Source organism: Panthera tigris, chromosome C1 (assembly GCF_018350195.1).
Source record: "Panthera tigris isolate Pti1 chromosome C1, P.tigris_Pti1_mat1.1, whole genome shotgun sequence".
In the NCBI taxonomy this organism is placed as follows: domain Eukaryota; kingdom Metazoa; phylum Chordata; class Mammalia; order Carnivora; family Felidae; genus Panthera; species Panthera tigris.
This window is the reverse complement of record NC_056667.1, coordinates 204,711,786-204,727,343: the sequence shown is the minus strand read 5'-3', so window position 1 is coordinate 204,727,343 and position 15,558 is coordinate 204,711,786. Positions and strand designations below refer to the sequence as shown.

Below are 15,558 nucleotides of genomic sequence, written 5' to 3'. Positions count from 1 at the left end.
CTTAGATCTGGTTGCATCTGCCTACAGAGACTTCAAGAACCTCTGAGGCACAGGAGAGAGAGGGCACAGTAGTATCTCAAGCCATTCATCTCCATGCGCTGCAGGACTGACCAACGGAAATGGGAGTCTGGCTCAGAATCCACGACTTCTACAGTGTTCGCGGGAGGGAAGCGGCCAGCAACACCATTACGTTACTCCGCTAATACAGCGCGTCTGTCTGCTCACTACCACCTCCCTCCCAAACACCACCTGCAAGCTCCAACTCCCAGAGCAGGGGCAGAAGCCCAACACTTAGAAATTCTCCTACAAATCCACTGGGAGCAGAGAGAACACCCCAGGAAAGAGGGGAGGCGACGAGACAATGCTCCAGAGGGGTATCTTGATTCTCCACAATTTCTTGGTTAATCCTGCCCATTACCCAATCTTATTTCCACCCGGATTTTCCTTATAGCCAACAACACCCAAACATGCATCGACACTCCAGAAATATTTATATCTGGAAAAAAAAATACAGCTTAGCATGTTATCTCTAAGACAGTATATAAATAAGGGGATTGTACACCAATGGATATCAAGGTATCTGTATTTGCTGGCGTGAAATATGCCTTGAATTTTTCACCAAACTTGAAATAAATGAGCAATTCTGAGTACCAATAACGCAAGCACCGTGTGGGGAGCTTTATATCATCTCACTGAATTGTTACAAAAACCCAATTTCAAACAGATCATGCCCAAAGGCACTTACAACTAACAGATGAAGTAGAATTTTAACCTGTATGTTTGACTCCCACCCAAGCTTTTTAATTCCTCCACACTCCCTGAACTCTAGGCTTAATACTTTATTGTTAAAAACAAAACAGGGACGGGGTGCCTCGGTCACTCAGTCGGTTAAGCATCTCTAGATTTCCACTCAGGTCCTGATCTCGAGGTTCCTGAGATCAAGCCCCAAGTGGGGCTCTGTATGCTGTCTGCTTGGGATTCTCTCTCTCCCAATCTCTCTGCCCCTCCTCCACTCATGCTCGCGCGCGTTCTCTCACTCTCTCTCTCAAAATAAATACACTTAAAAACTAATAATAATAAAAGGAAAAAAAGTGGAGTCCTTCACTACTTTAGAGACACTCCTTTGCACAAAAATCACATTTTACATAAACCAAAAAAGTCCCTGAAAAATTATCTAAACTATTTGTTTTGAAATAAGAAACTGGGTCAAGAAGGGCAGAAAGAAAGATTTCCTTCCCAGAATGAGGCTCTAAGGAGTTGTAATGAGAAATGCAACCAGCAATGACTTGCTCTCAGGAAAAAGTTTCTTTAGAGGCAGGACCCTGGCTCTGATGAGGACGCTTGCTTCTCTGCTTCCCCAGGCTAAAACCGTAATAGAAATAATATGACAAAATGCATCTCTGGCTCAGGAGAATGTGTTGTTGTTGTTGTTTTTAACATTTTTTTCCTCAAAGCTTCTGCCATTTAATTTTATTTTTTTTTTAATTTAATGTTTTATTTATTTTTGAGAGAGACAGAGCACGAGCAGGGGAGTGGCAGAGAGAGAGGAAGACACAGAATCAGAAGCAGGCTCCAGGCTCTGAGTTGTCAGTGCAGGGCCTGACACGGGGCTCGAACCCACAGACTGCGAGATCATGACCTGAGCCGAAATCAGACAGACATCCAACCTACTGAGCCACCCAGGTGCCCCTCACCCTTCCTTTTAATGAAAGAAACACAAAGGATTTCTCCTAAAACTTCCAATAGTAATACAGTGATTAATAACTTGGAAAATTTCAACTCTGACTCCACAGTTGTTACTGGTCTATGGATTATTAGATTGTATGGCTGAAAAATCGAGGCCATTAATCCATTTAAGTACTCCCTTAATACAACAAATAAAAAAGTGAAGAAATTCTGTACCAGGAAGTCTACTAAAAGCATTATTAGAGGTTTGAGTCATATTTTCATCTGAATTAGATTAACTTCCAAATTCACAACTAGAAAGTTTTATGAGGAAATAAGAATTGTGTCCTTTTCTTTTTAAGACAACTACTAAGCTTGTGTTTATTCTAACCACAGGAAATGAAATTCTGGCCCTGAAGAAACTGGAAGGGAGAGGGGTAAGGAGGAAGAAATGGGAGGGAAGGGGAAAAGGGAAGAAAGAGGGAGAGAGGGAGGAAAATTCAGCAAGTCTTTGCCATAAACATATTTACATTAAAAATTAAAAAGCAGCTGACCAGAGTCAACTAACTTTACATAATCTTCAGTTATTCACTGTAATTTTTAAGCTTTTTCAATCCTTTTATCATAATAGTTGAAATAACAGTAGGCCTCAAATATTCTCTTTGAACCACAAATATAGTCCCCTGACTCCCCTAACTGGCTAAGACACATTTTTTTTTTCAATCTACTTTTATCCTATCTTCCTTTTCTAACGTCTGAGCCAGATGTTTTTTAAAAAAAGAGAAGTGCTGAACCTTGAATGAATCAAATAGGAAATAGAAATTAGGCAAAGGACCTTATTATACCTTTCTCAGCTTGATATAGAACGGGGGTTTCAAACACACACACACACACACACACACACACACACACACACACACACCACAACACACACATACACAAGTATACTAGTCCCGGCTCTGCCACCACTTACCATGACACCCTGTCCAAGTCAACAAATTGTAATTTTCTCACCATAAATGTTGATGGGATTCAAATAAATCTACTGTAAGACTAAACTGTACTGATGCTAAGGGCTCCCAAATCAATTTCAGAGCAGTGACAACCATCAAACATTGAAGATGTAGGAGGAGCCCAATCCTATTTCTGTCTTCTACATAAGGTACTCTTCCCCCTTGGCGGGGGGGGGGGGGGGGGGGGGGGGGGGGGGGGGGGGGGGGGGTTAGAGCAAGAGTTCCCTTGCTTTAAAAAAAAAAAAAAAAAAAAAGCAAGACCACTCAACAAGTTTTCTAAGGTCTATTTCCAAAATTCTAATTTTTTCCAATCAGATCAGACTATCTCCATGGTGGACAAATGAAGAGGTCCAAGAAGCGAGTAAGGAAAGCCTTTACTTCCTTCTCATTTTGAATCACGTGAATGCACAATCTTAACAACAGCGATTTTTAACATAGTCTAGAGGCAATATGGGCAGTCTGTGAGAATGTGCCCGTGTTTGACAGGCTGATCCAGCAAAGATGGGATAAGGCTCGATCCGTCTCGGCCAAATTTCCTCCCAAGTGAAGAACCACTTCAAACCAACCAACACACACACACACACACACACACACACACACACACACACGTTTCGACGCATTGGGCACAATACGGTTCCATATATTCATCCTGAACTCTGGCATCTCTAGCCACAAAGTTAAAAGAACAAGAGTCAAATACTACCAGATGCTACATTTATTTAAGCAAATAAATGTATAAAACCTAAGGTCTACACAAAAAAGCAGCTAAGTGATCTTTTTACACATCAGAACACCCCTTTACTCTTACTTAAGGCTGTCAGATTTAACAAATAAAAACAGAAGACAGCCGGTTAAATTTGAATTTCAGAAAAACAATGAACAAATTTTAGTGTACATATGTCTCATGCAGGATCTGGATCACGTAGTAAAAATTCAGTCGAGGGCGCCTGGGTGGCTCAGTTGGTTGAACATCCGACTCTTGATTTTGGCTCAAGGCATAACTTCACACACAGTTCATGGGTTCAAGCCCCATGTCGGGCTCTGCACTAACAGTGCAAGAGCCTGCTTGGAATTCGCTCTCCCTCCCTCATTTATGCGCGCTCTCTCTCTCTCTCTCTCTCTCTCTCTCAACAATAATAAACTTTAAAAAAATTTTTTTAATTGTTTTTTATCTGAAATTCAGATTTAACTGAGTGCCTTCTTCTGTTTTATTTGACAACTGTACTCCCACCCCCAGGTGACCACAAAGTGTGACAATTAATTAGGATGACCAACCACTCTGAGGTGCCCAGACTTTGGGGTTTCCCAGGACACAGGACTGTCAGTGCTAAAACTGGGAAAGTTTGGGGGTCCCTGGGTGGCTCAGTAAGTTAAGCATCCAACTCTTGATTTTGGCTCAGGTCATGATCTCTGATCTTGAGGTTCATGAGATCAAGCCCCAAGTCAGGCTCTGTGCTGGCAGTTTGGATTCTCTCTCTCTCCCTCTCACTCTGCCCCTCCCTGACTTGCACATACCCATGCACATTCACTCTCTCTTTCAAAAATAAATAAACTTTAGAATATAAATAAAAAATATGGGGTGCCTGGGTGGCTCAGTCAATTAAGTGTCCAACTTTGGCTCAGGTCATGATCTCAAAGTTTGTGGGTTCGAGCCCCACATCGGCCTAAATGCTGCCATCTCACAGCCTGGACCCTGCTTCGGATTCTGTGTCTTCCCCTCTCTGTCCCTCCCACATTCATACTCTGTCTCTCTCTTTCTCTTTCCCTCCCTACCTCTCAAAAATAAACATAAAAGGGGCGCCTGGGTGGCTCAGTCGGTTAAGCGTCCGACTTCAGCTCGGGTCACGATCTCACAGTCCATGAGTTCGAGCCCCGCGTCGGGCTCTGGGCTGACGGCTCGGAGCCTGGAGCCTGCTTCGGATTCTGTGTCTCCCTCTCTCTCTGTCCCTCCCCCGTTCATGCTCTGTCTCTCTCAGTCTCAAAAATAAATAAAACATTAAAAAAATAAAATAAAATAAAATAAACATAAAAAATTGTTTTAACAAAAAATGAATAAAACCAGGAAAGTTTTAGGCAAACCTGGACAAGCTGGTCACTCTACAATTAACCATCTCAAGGAATAAGCAAACAAATTATAGCCTCAATTGCACCACTAGTTAAGTTTGATCTTTTGTTTATGAAACAACTTTTCTATACTTCATTTTCCTATATGTGTCATCACTTGGATAAAATGGAATGCAGCAAATAATAAAGGACTTTGGAAAATGCAAAGGCATTATAAATGCCACTTGTTAGTATAGTTGGTTTGGGTTCTCTTTATGCAGAGTTTCAAAGCAGACCATTACTTGGTTTTACTGTGCTGACAGCTCAGAGCCTAGAGCCTGCTTCAGATTCTGGGTCTCCCAACTCTCTCTGCCCCTCCCAGCTCATACTCTGTCTATCTCTCTCAAAAATAAACGTTAAGAAAATTTTGTTTAATAAAAAAAAGAAAACAAACAAAAACGAACATTTTTTCTCATGTCTAGTACTCCACGTGAAGTGTAAATATCCTTGGACACAGAACTACTGGGTCCCACTCTGTGGATCCCACTCCAGTTCCAAAGGTAAAGAATACACATAGAATATAATTCAGGGCCAACTCGGTTTAGCCAACTCAACTCTTCTGGCCTCCGTACATCTATAAAAGATGATCCTCAACAAACTTCCCTGTCAGGATTTTTAGAGTCTCCTGTCTACCCTTAACAACCTCATGCCAGAACTCAGCAATACACAGGAGAGTACTCAGAAGTGGTTCTGTTGTTCCTTCATCAATCTTGTCACGTGACAATCCCCAACCACCCTCCAGCCAGACAGCTTACACACACACACACACACACACACACACACACACACACACACACAAGCTCAGGGTTCTGAATCATTTTGCCTCAACTTCCTCATCTAAGGGAAAACCTATTCCTACTGTGCTTTCTATTCGTCTTCCAAGCCATGTAACTCCCCTCTAATGATTGTACCCAGAAGAGGTAATCTGAGATTCTCTCTATAGAAGTACACCTTGTTGTATCAGATAATTTTGTTCACGGTTGATGCAGTGAAGGGAAATGGGGAGAATGGCATGTTCAGTCATCCTTATATTATCCACATGTCAGTGCAGAGAACTTAAACCCTGGAGCCCTACTTCACAGCACTGTTTTGACAAATTCATCAGTGTGTCCTAAACAGCCAAGAATTAAATGCCCGGACCATATTAGAACAATATTAAATAGGACCATGTACTCCTTTGAGTGCTAATTCCTTACTTATTCCAATTATCTCCAAAATGGTTAATGAGAGCCACCTATATAAATATTTCAGGAGACCCTAAACTATTAGATTATATAATAACATCAGCTCGGCTGGTCGGTACTTGAGGGTCTTAGCAATTTCAACCCAATCCAGCTAAGCATTTCACTGAGTATTACATTAACCTAAATCTGAGCGAGTGGATTGGTTGCTGGTTCAGTTAACAACTTCACTTTTGAACTTAACTATTTTCTTCCCTACAATAAGAATAGAACACAAAATTAAAGAAAATTCAAAAGCCAGAGGCTAAATAGTTGCAAACATGTGAAATATGTCGGCAAAAGCAAATGTGCATAAAATCAGCAAAATAAAGTATGCGTGTTTGAGAAGAGGCAGCTCAGGAAAGTTTAGCCTTTGAGAATGTCAAGACATTAAAGTGTCAAAATTAAGATTTTCAAGATAATTTTAATCTACACTAAGTCTACCCAATCTATACATTTTAATTTCAAAGATTTATAAATGATTCAGTAAGATTCTTTACCTATTTGCTTATCTTTTCCTTCATTCCCCTCAACCCAAAAGCCCTTACCTTGCCATATCAGTTAAAAACAAACTTAAGAAAAAGCAAATAATACTAAGAAGAAACCTATAAGTAAGTCGTGGAAATATGGAACTACAGGATAAATAACCTGCATTACACCAACCAACATGCGATCAACTTCATTATTTGTACTATCTAAACATTAAAGAGCTAAGAATAAGGTTTAAATATGCAATACTTCCTATAGTCAATACTTAGTTTTCACTATATTTCATTTTATTCATATGATCTCATTCTATGTTTCCTTTTTTAGCTCTTTACATAAATGTTCTTCTTCCTATAAACCGCCTATTTTACCCCTAAGGAAGCTTTTCTCAAACAAGAAGTTTCAAAATTAAAGCTATGAAGATAAAGAGTAGTCTTCCCTCTCCTCCATTCGCCAGTGTGCCCAGCTTTCTGGCCTCTGCAGCTTTTCCACACGTGGTCAAAACCTAAACTGTTGTTTTAAAAATAGAAGGCACGTGGGAATGCAAGCTGGTGCAGCCACTCTGGAAAACAGTATGGAGGTTCCTCAAAAAACCAAAAATAGAACTACCCTGCGACCCAGCAGTTGCACTACTGGGCATTTATCCACGGGATACAGCTGTGCTGTTTCGAAGGGACACATGCACCCCCCCTCATGTTTATAGCAGCACTATTAACAGTAGCCAGAGTATGCAAAGAGCCCAAATGTCCACCGATGGTTGAACGGATAAAGAAGACGTGGTGTGTATATATACAATGGAGTATTACTCGGCAATCCAAAAGAATGCAATCTTGCCATTGGCAACTCCGTGGATGGAACTGGAAGTATTATGCTAATTGAAATTAGTCAGTCAGAGAAAGACAAAAATCATATGACTTCACTCCTATGAGGACTTTAAGAGACAAAACAGATGAACATAAGCAAAGGGAAACAAGAATAATATACAAACAGGGAGGGGGACAAACCAGAAGAGACTCTTAAATACAGAGAACACACTGAGGGTTGCTGGAGGGGTTGTGGGAGGGGGGATGGGCTAAATGGGGAAGGGGCACTAAGGAATCTACTCCTGAAATCATTGGCCCACTAGATGCTAATTTAGATGCAAATTTAAAAAAAATAAAAAATAAAACAACAACAAAAATAGAAGGCACAAGAGAAAGGAATCTACCTTCAACCGTTAAGAGAAATACTTGGCCCAACTCAAAGACGCCTTTTCCTGCTAAGCCACAACAAGCCGCACACCTGCTGCTGTCCGCACCTCCTTCCAAACTTCAAATCTAGATCACCTTCACGTACAAATGACACTATTCTGAATGATTCCTCCCTACTGCATGGCTACACGCAGATAGCTCTCTCTGCTACCATCTGAACGGGTAACACTGGATCATTAGGATGAGAGATGAAGTCCTGAAGTCCATCAGAACTCGTCTAGTCTAGGAAATATTTAAAGAGGGGCACCTGGGTGGCTCAGCTGGTTGAGCGTCCGACTCCAGCTCAGGTCATGATACCACACGGTTCAGGAGTTGGAGCCCTGCATCGGGCTCACTGCCATCAGCACGGAGCCCACTTCACATCCTCTGACCCCGCTCACTCTGCCCCTCCCCCGCTCAGGCTCTCACTCTGAAAAAATGAACACTAAGAAAAGGAAAATTTTTAAATATAAATTACTAGAAAGTATTTAAATGTAAATTACTAGAATCACTGACAGAATACACTTTTTAAAATCAATATATATACTACTTGGCAAGGAGAAAGAATGAAATAGGCCTTTTGTAGCAACATGGATGGAGCTGGAGAGTGTTATGCTAAGTGAAATAAGCCATATAGAGAAAGACAGATACCATATGTTTTCACTCTTATGTGGATCCTGAGAAACTTAACAGAAGACCATGGGGGAGGGGAAGGAAAAAAAAAAAAGTTAGAGAGGAGGGAGCCAAACCATAAGAGACTCTTAAAAACTGAGAATAAACTGACAGTTGGTAGGGGTGAGAGGGAGGGGAAAGTGGGTGATGGGCACTGAGGAGGGCACCTGTTGGGATGAGCCCTGGGTGTTTTATGGAAACCAATTTGATAATAAATTTCACATTAAAAAAATAAATCAATAAGAATAATGAACTTGCTGAGCATCTATAACAGATTTAAAACACTAGATAATAGCTACAGTAATGGCTCTAAATTTACTTTTGCCCAATTCTATGTTAATGTTCTCTTTCAAATTCTACATGTCCTTTTTATCTTTAAATTTAAAAAAATGTTTTAATGTTTATTTTTGAGAGACAGACAGACACTGAGCACAAGTGGGGGAGGGGCAGAGAGGGAGGGAGACACAGACTCCGAAGCAGGCTCCAGGCTCCAAGCTGTCAGCACAGAGCCTGATGAGGGGCTCGAACTAACAAGCCTCGAGATCATGACATCATGACCGGAGCCAAAGTCTGATGCTCAACCGAGTGAGCCACCCAGGTGTCCCCAACCAATAAACAGCATTAAGATAAAACTCTGTAATCAAACTGCTCTTCCAGATTTTTTAAGGAGTATAAATAAAACACTGTAATCTAACAACTACACTCTGGACATCTCTGCATGTGAATCAGTTCAATTTTTACACCATTTCTGAAGTCACAGGCCTTCTGAATATGTGCAGTTGCCAATGTGACATGGAGGAGTTCTAAGTTTTAGAATTCAAGACACTGGGTTCCCCAAAACCGTCTGGGACGTTCCTTTTACTTCACAATATACTTAACCTGTATACAACGGCAAATGTCCTTTCCCTTTTTGGGTACCTGATCAAGTCTAGGCAACATTATGAGAGACAAAATTACTTTTGTCCCTTTGCCACAGCACTTTTTTCCTATCCCCCAAATAGATACTTAAACTCTAAAACCACTTCCCCATTGACCCCATCCAGCTGAGCCTCTATAAAGGCAATACTAACTGTAGTCATTTATATAAATGCCTTACTATTTAATACCCATTGCTTAATACACAGTGAATTATATGTGCGATTTCAATTTCATTGTAAATCTGAATTCTGTTGACCCATTCTTAGCTAGAAATTCAAAGTTTGGAGTTTCCAAAACCCACTAATCACTAAAAGGAATCTGCAGAGATTCCTACCGTGTTCTGACATTTACTTAGTTCAAAGCACTCCTCATGCGGCCAAGTACACCACTCAAGAAACTGTAGGCAAAGAAAGGTCTAAAATAAAGTGAAGGCACATCAATGGGCCTGGAATATTCCTTTTTCCATCACACCTGCTTCATTAAAAGATGCTAATCTTGGATATGCACATGAAAGGTCTAGAAGGACACACTCCAAATTGGTAAGGGATAACACCCTTGCAAAAGAACCACGGGAACAGCAAACTTATCTGCTACTTACACACTCCTATACTGTTTAGCTTTTAATAACAGACATACTATTTGTTTGAATTCTTTTTTAAAATTGTTAACGTTTATTTATTTTTCAGACAGAGTGCGAGCAGGGGAAGATCAGAGAGACAGAGAGACATAGAATGCAAAGCAGGCTCAGGCTCTGAGCTGTCAGCACAGAGCCCGACGTGGGGCTCGAACTCACGAGCTGTGGTATCATGACCGGAGCTGAAGTCGGACGCTTTACCGACTGAGCCGCCCAGGTGCCCTGTTTGGATTCTTTTTAAAATCAGTAGATAACATAAAAATCAGTAAGTTTGGCCGATATAGACAAAGATTTTGGGGGGAAGGAGCAAAGACTCTGAAATGATCTTCTGAAACAAGATAAATAAATATCAACCAGCATGATTCTAACTGATAAAAACGCTTATTGCTTTTATATTCTCAAAGCATTTTATCAACACAGACTATTCCTTTTAACAGTTCTATCCAATTTTACTTTTACGATGAAAATTTTCAGTTCACTGGATCCCCAAATTCTTGCCCCAAAATTTCAAAAACCTAATTCACTTCAGAAGCCACAGTAAGGAAAAAAATAAAACATTCTACATTCTATCCCATCACAACTATAAGTGACGTGCAGAACTTGACTGCAGGTGAACAAAAAGCCCACAGCCGTTTTCCTGGCCTAGCACCTACAACTTCTGTTAAAATATCCACTTAGAAATTTAAAATAACACTAACACAAATTTAAAATGACCGTCATGGGGCACCTGGCTGGTGGCTCAGTTGGTTAAGCGTCCAACTTCGGCTCAGGTCATGATCTCATGGTTTGTGATTTTGCTTCAGATTCTCTGTCCCCCTCTGCCCCTACTCCATTTGCACGCTCTATGTCCCTCAAAAGCAAATATTAAAAAATTTAAAAATAATAAAAAAATGACTACCACATATTGAAATAATACCACTCTAATCAGTGCTAAACTTCACAAAATAAAGAGGCTACTGAGTTCAAATTCACACAGATACTTAAATGAAATTAAACTGAGAAAAGGAAAATCAGTAATATCGGTGAATAACATGGCTTAATATTCCAATGGGTTTGTACTGACTTAAAATTAGTAGGAAAGCTACCTTCTAATTTTCATTATTCTACAATCACAAAATGGGAAGAATTAATAAACATTTTTCTCTTAGACCGTTTATACACACTTGATTTTAACTTAATACATTTTATGCCTAAGAGAAATATTTTATAATTAAAAAATTAACATTTTACCAGTTGACAACAGTAGGACGTGTTAGTGCCTTCAAGGTATGTGCCTTTCCTTCAAGATCTGTCAAAACACACATAGACAAACATTACTACTTGTGGTCTAGTTAATCGGAGCCAAATACCAGCCTTTTCCTAGAAATATTTTTACTTCCAAAAACCCACAGAAAAATTTGTGGGTTTTTTCTGAAAACACCATCTATCACACTAGCAAATGACATTTTATCACTGAAAAAAGCATATGGTTTCTTACCACACACCTATCATAATGGCCAAAATCCCAAATACTAACATCACCAAATGTTGGCAATACGGTGCAAGAGGAACTCGTTCACTGCTGGTGGGAATGCGAAATGAACGGCCACTCTGGAAGACAAGTTTGGCAGTTTCTTACAAAACTAAACATATTCTTTACAATATGATCCAGCAACTGAGCCTCCTTGATATTTACCCACATGAGTTGAAAGCTTACGTGTCAAAGAAAAACAAAAGACAAAAAACAAATACGAACATTTATAGCAGCCTTATTCATAATTGCCAAACCTGGAAGTAAGCAAGATGTCCTTCAGTAGGTGAATGGATAAACTGTGGTCCATCCAGACAATGGAATATTACTCAGCACTAAAAAGAAATAAGCTATCAAGCCATGGAAAGCCACAGAGGAAATTTAAATGCATGTTACTAAGTGAACGACGTCAATCTCAAAAAGCTACCTACATACTGTAGGATTCCAAATTTATGACATTCTGGGAAAGGAAAAGCTACTGGGACACTAAAAGGTCGCCGAAAGGAAGGCGGCATGAAGAGGCCGAGCACTGAGGATTTTTACGGTGGTGGAACCACTCTGTATGCTGTAACAGCAGATAGACACGTATCATTACACGTTTGTCGAAACATCATGCAATGTACAACACCAAGGGAGAGGCCCAGTGTAAAATAAGGTCTTTGACAACGATTTATCAGTCTAGGTTCACCGACTACAATAAATGTACTATGCTGGTGTGGGATTACTCATAATGGGGAAGGCTGTGCATACGTGAGGGCTGGGGGTTTACAGGAAAATCCCTGAACCCTCTGCTCAATTTTGCAGTAAATCTGAAACTGCTCAAAAAAAAAAAAGTCTCAGGGCGCCTGGGTGGCTCCGTCGTTTTAGCATCCGACTTCGGCTCCGGTCATGATCTCAAGGCTCGTGGGTTCGAGCCCCAAGTTGGGCTCTGTGCTGACAGCTCGGAGCGTGGAGCCTGCTTCAGATTCTGTGTCTCCCTCTCTCTCTGCCCCTCCCCTGCTCACGCTCTGTCTCTCCATCTCTCTGCAAAAATAAACTTATAAACAGTATTTCACTGTGTATACAACACTTTTATCCATTATTTCAGTGATTTGCTCAATTGCTTGTGAAGCAAATAGATTTGCAGTCATCATAGTCATTAAAGAAATATTTTAACATCAGCCTAAACTCACAGAGCCTGTAAGAGCTAACTAACGGTTTATTAATTTCCTCATTCCCTGTAAGGCAGCCAGAGATACTAAAAAAAGGAATAGGTCTTAAAACCAGATATCCCTGGGTCCAAAATCCCCACTCTGTTCCTCATTAGCTATGACTTTAGACAAATCATTCATTTATTCACCCATCTATCCTTCGGGGGTTGGGGGGGAATCTTATAAATCTACCTGCTATTTCTTGTGCCAGTTTATCCATATGTAAATAAGGACAACAACATATAAACAATTCATATCCACAATATTTGGATTTCTATAAATACAGGACAACTCAGCAGAAAAAACAGGCTATTAATATCCACGAAAAAAAAACCTCAATGTCCATCAAATATGAAATAGTCAGCCCCACTAGTTATCAAAGAAACACAAATAAAAACATTATCATTTCCCCCTATTGAATTTTTTTAATTAAAAAAACACATCACAAGCCTTGGCAAGGATATAGGAAACAAGCTTCTCTTGGCTTTGTTGGGGGAAGTGCAGCCACTTCGGAGAGCAACTTGGCAGCACCCAGACAAAGCTGAAGATGTAAGTTCCTATGACCTAGCAAATCCCTTCTAAACAAATTTGCCCCGGAGAAATCCTGGCACATGTGCACACTTACTTTACCCTATTTTGTTTTGTTAATTAAATGGTCCAACGTGACAGGTCACAGTATTTAATTGGCCCTTAATAAATGTTGAATCTCCTCGACAAATATTTAGTGAATGCCTACTCGGCTCCATACCTAATGCTTCCCATTCTGGAAATGTGCCCACGGTACTCAGAAAGTTCCCACTCCTGTGGCAGAGACAGAAACGACAAACAGGCCTGACGTGGCCAAAACTGCTGGGTAAGTCCACGGGCTGTATTAAGAGAACAGACAAATGCAATCCTCTGTCCAGGAGGGGGAAAAGGTCAAGGAAGGCTGGCTAAGAACATAGTTGATCCACATTATCTTTGGCAAAAGAGACGAGAGAGGACACGACAGGCTGTAGTAACAGCATCTACAGAAGCGCAGAGGTATTCAGGAACTCCTAAGTACCTACAAAAGCAGGCTGATAAATGACCCCACAGGTATCAGCCCCTAATCCCTGGAACCTGTAAATGTTACCTTATTTAGGAAAAGCATCTTTGTAGATGTGATTAAATTAAGGGTTTGGAGAAGAGGGAGCAGCCTGGGATTATGAGACGGGCCTTAAATGCTGTCAAGGATGCCTTCAAAGTTTTGAGGGAAATGAATTTTAAATCTAGAACTGTACTCCTAGCTAAATTCCTCATTAGCTGCATTTAGAATAAAGAAATTTTCAGACAGGCAAAGACTTAAGAAACTTATTCTGCAAACAAACTCTGCTAAGAAATTACTTTAAAAAGTCCTCCACCATGTGCATATACTATTTTGATAGTTTTTTTTTTCTTTAATGTGTTATTCATTTTTGAGAGAGAGACAGAGACAAAAGTGCAAGCTGGAGAGAGGCAGAGAGAGAAGGAGACACAGAAATCGAAGCAGACTCCAGGCTCTAGCTGTCAGCACAGAGCCTGACGCGGGGCTCGAACCCACAAACCGTGAGATCATGACCTGAGCTGAAGTTGGATGCTTAACCAACTGAGCCCCCCAGGTGCCCCTTGATAGTAGTTTCAAAGACAATTTTATTAAAGCTAGAATTGACCGACGGTTTTGTACTATTTTACAAGAGCTACATCCCACAGGTTAAGGGCTTAGTCTCACAAGAGTATTCCCCACTTGCTAGTCATGAGTCACCAGCTGGTTATAAATCAGGGATTCCCACAATGCCCTCTTCAGGTTCAATAATTTGCTAGAATGGCTCACAGAACTCAGGAACACCCATTACTTATGTTTAGTGGTTTATCATAAAGAATAACAGCTCAGGAGCAGCTAAATGGAAGAGATACATGTAGTAAGGTATAGGGGGAGGGAGAGACACAGGAAACTTCCAAACCCTCTCCAGGTGCGCCACCTTCCCAGCACCGGCTGTTCACCCACCCGGTGAACCGGGAAGCGTAACCGATTTCATTGTTCAAGAGTTTTTATCTCCGGCCCCTCACTCCTCCTCAGAGGTCAACGTGTGGGTCTACAGGTTTAAACCCTCTAATCACTGGGTCTCTGGGGTGATCAGCCCCATCCTGAGGCTATCTAGAGACCCCCCCCACGCCCTAAGTCATTTCATTAGCATAAACTCAGGTGTGATCAAAGGGAGTGTTTATGAATAACAAAAGATTCCTATCATTCAGGGAAACTTTAAGGGTCTTAGGAGCCGGGTACCAGCAGTGGGGACAAAGACCAAACATACTTTTGTATTACACAGCAGAATTCTGTTATCATCCTCTAGACTAGCAGCTTATTTTTATTTTTACTTAAGTTTATGTATTTATTTTTCCAGACACAGAGCGATGAGGGGCAGAGAGACTAGTGAGAGAGAATCCCAAGCAGGCTCTGCGCTGTTAGCATGGAGCCCCAACACAGGGCTCGATCTCACAAACAGTGAGATCATGACCTGAGAGCCACCCAGTGCCCCTCCATTAGCAGTTTAAGCAGGAGGTAAAAGTGCGATCATGTCAGTCACGTTAAAAACAAATCTTCCATTAGGTACAACTCCCTGGCGCTCCCCGCTCCTTGCTAGGGGGGATGCTGCCTGATTTGTGAATCATTTAATAAAACGAATTAGGTCTTCAACTCGAATGGTTGAACTGTCTTCTTTAACAACAACGACGAATAAAATAGAACAATTACAACAACATGCTGTAATGAAAGTTACGTTGACCATATTGGAATTAAGATTTAAAAACTTAATTTTCAAAAGCTATGTGAATGTAATCTTTCTCAAAACATCTCACTATACTGCACTCCCCCTTCTTGTGATGATGCGAGACGATCAAATGCCTAAGGGATCAGATGA

The 15,558-nt window shown here is 40.8% G+C and overlaps 1 protein-coding gene across 2 annotated transcripts in view; it reads right to left on the bottom strand.

Moving 5' to 3' along the window:
- ACSL3 (acyl-CoA synthetase long chain family member 3) overlaps positions 1-15,558 on the bottom strand; it is a 75,138-nt gene that overhangs the window by 44,334 nt on the left and 15,246 nt on the right. The window contains exon 2 of one of the 2 annotated variants that reach the window (XM_042995453.1): positions 11,171-11,228. The exons of the other annotated variant lie outside the window; for it this stretch is intronic. The gene's annotated coding sequence lies outside the window, so the exon portion shown is untranslated. The remainder of the gene's footprint in view (positions 1-11,170; positions 11,229-15,558) is intronic. 2 annotated transcript variants of the gene reach the window in all.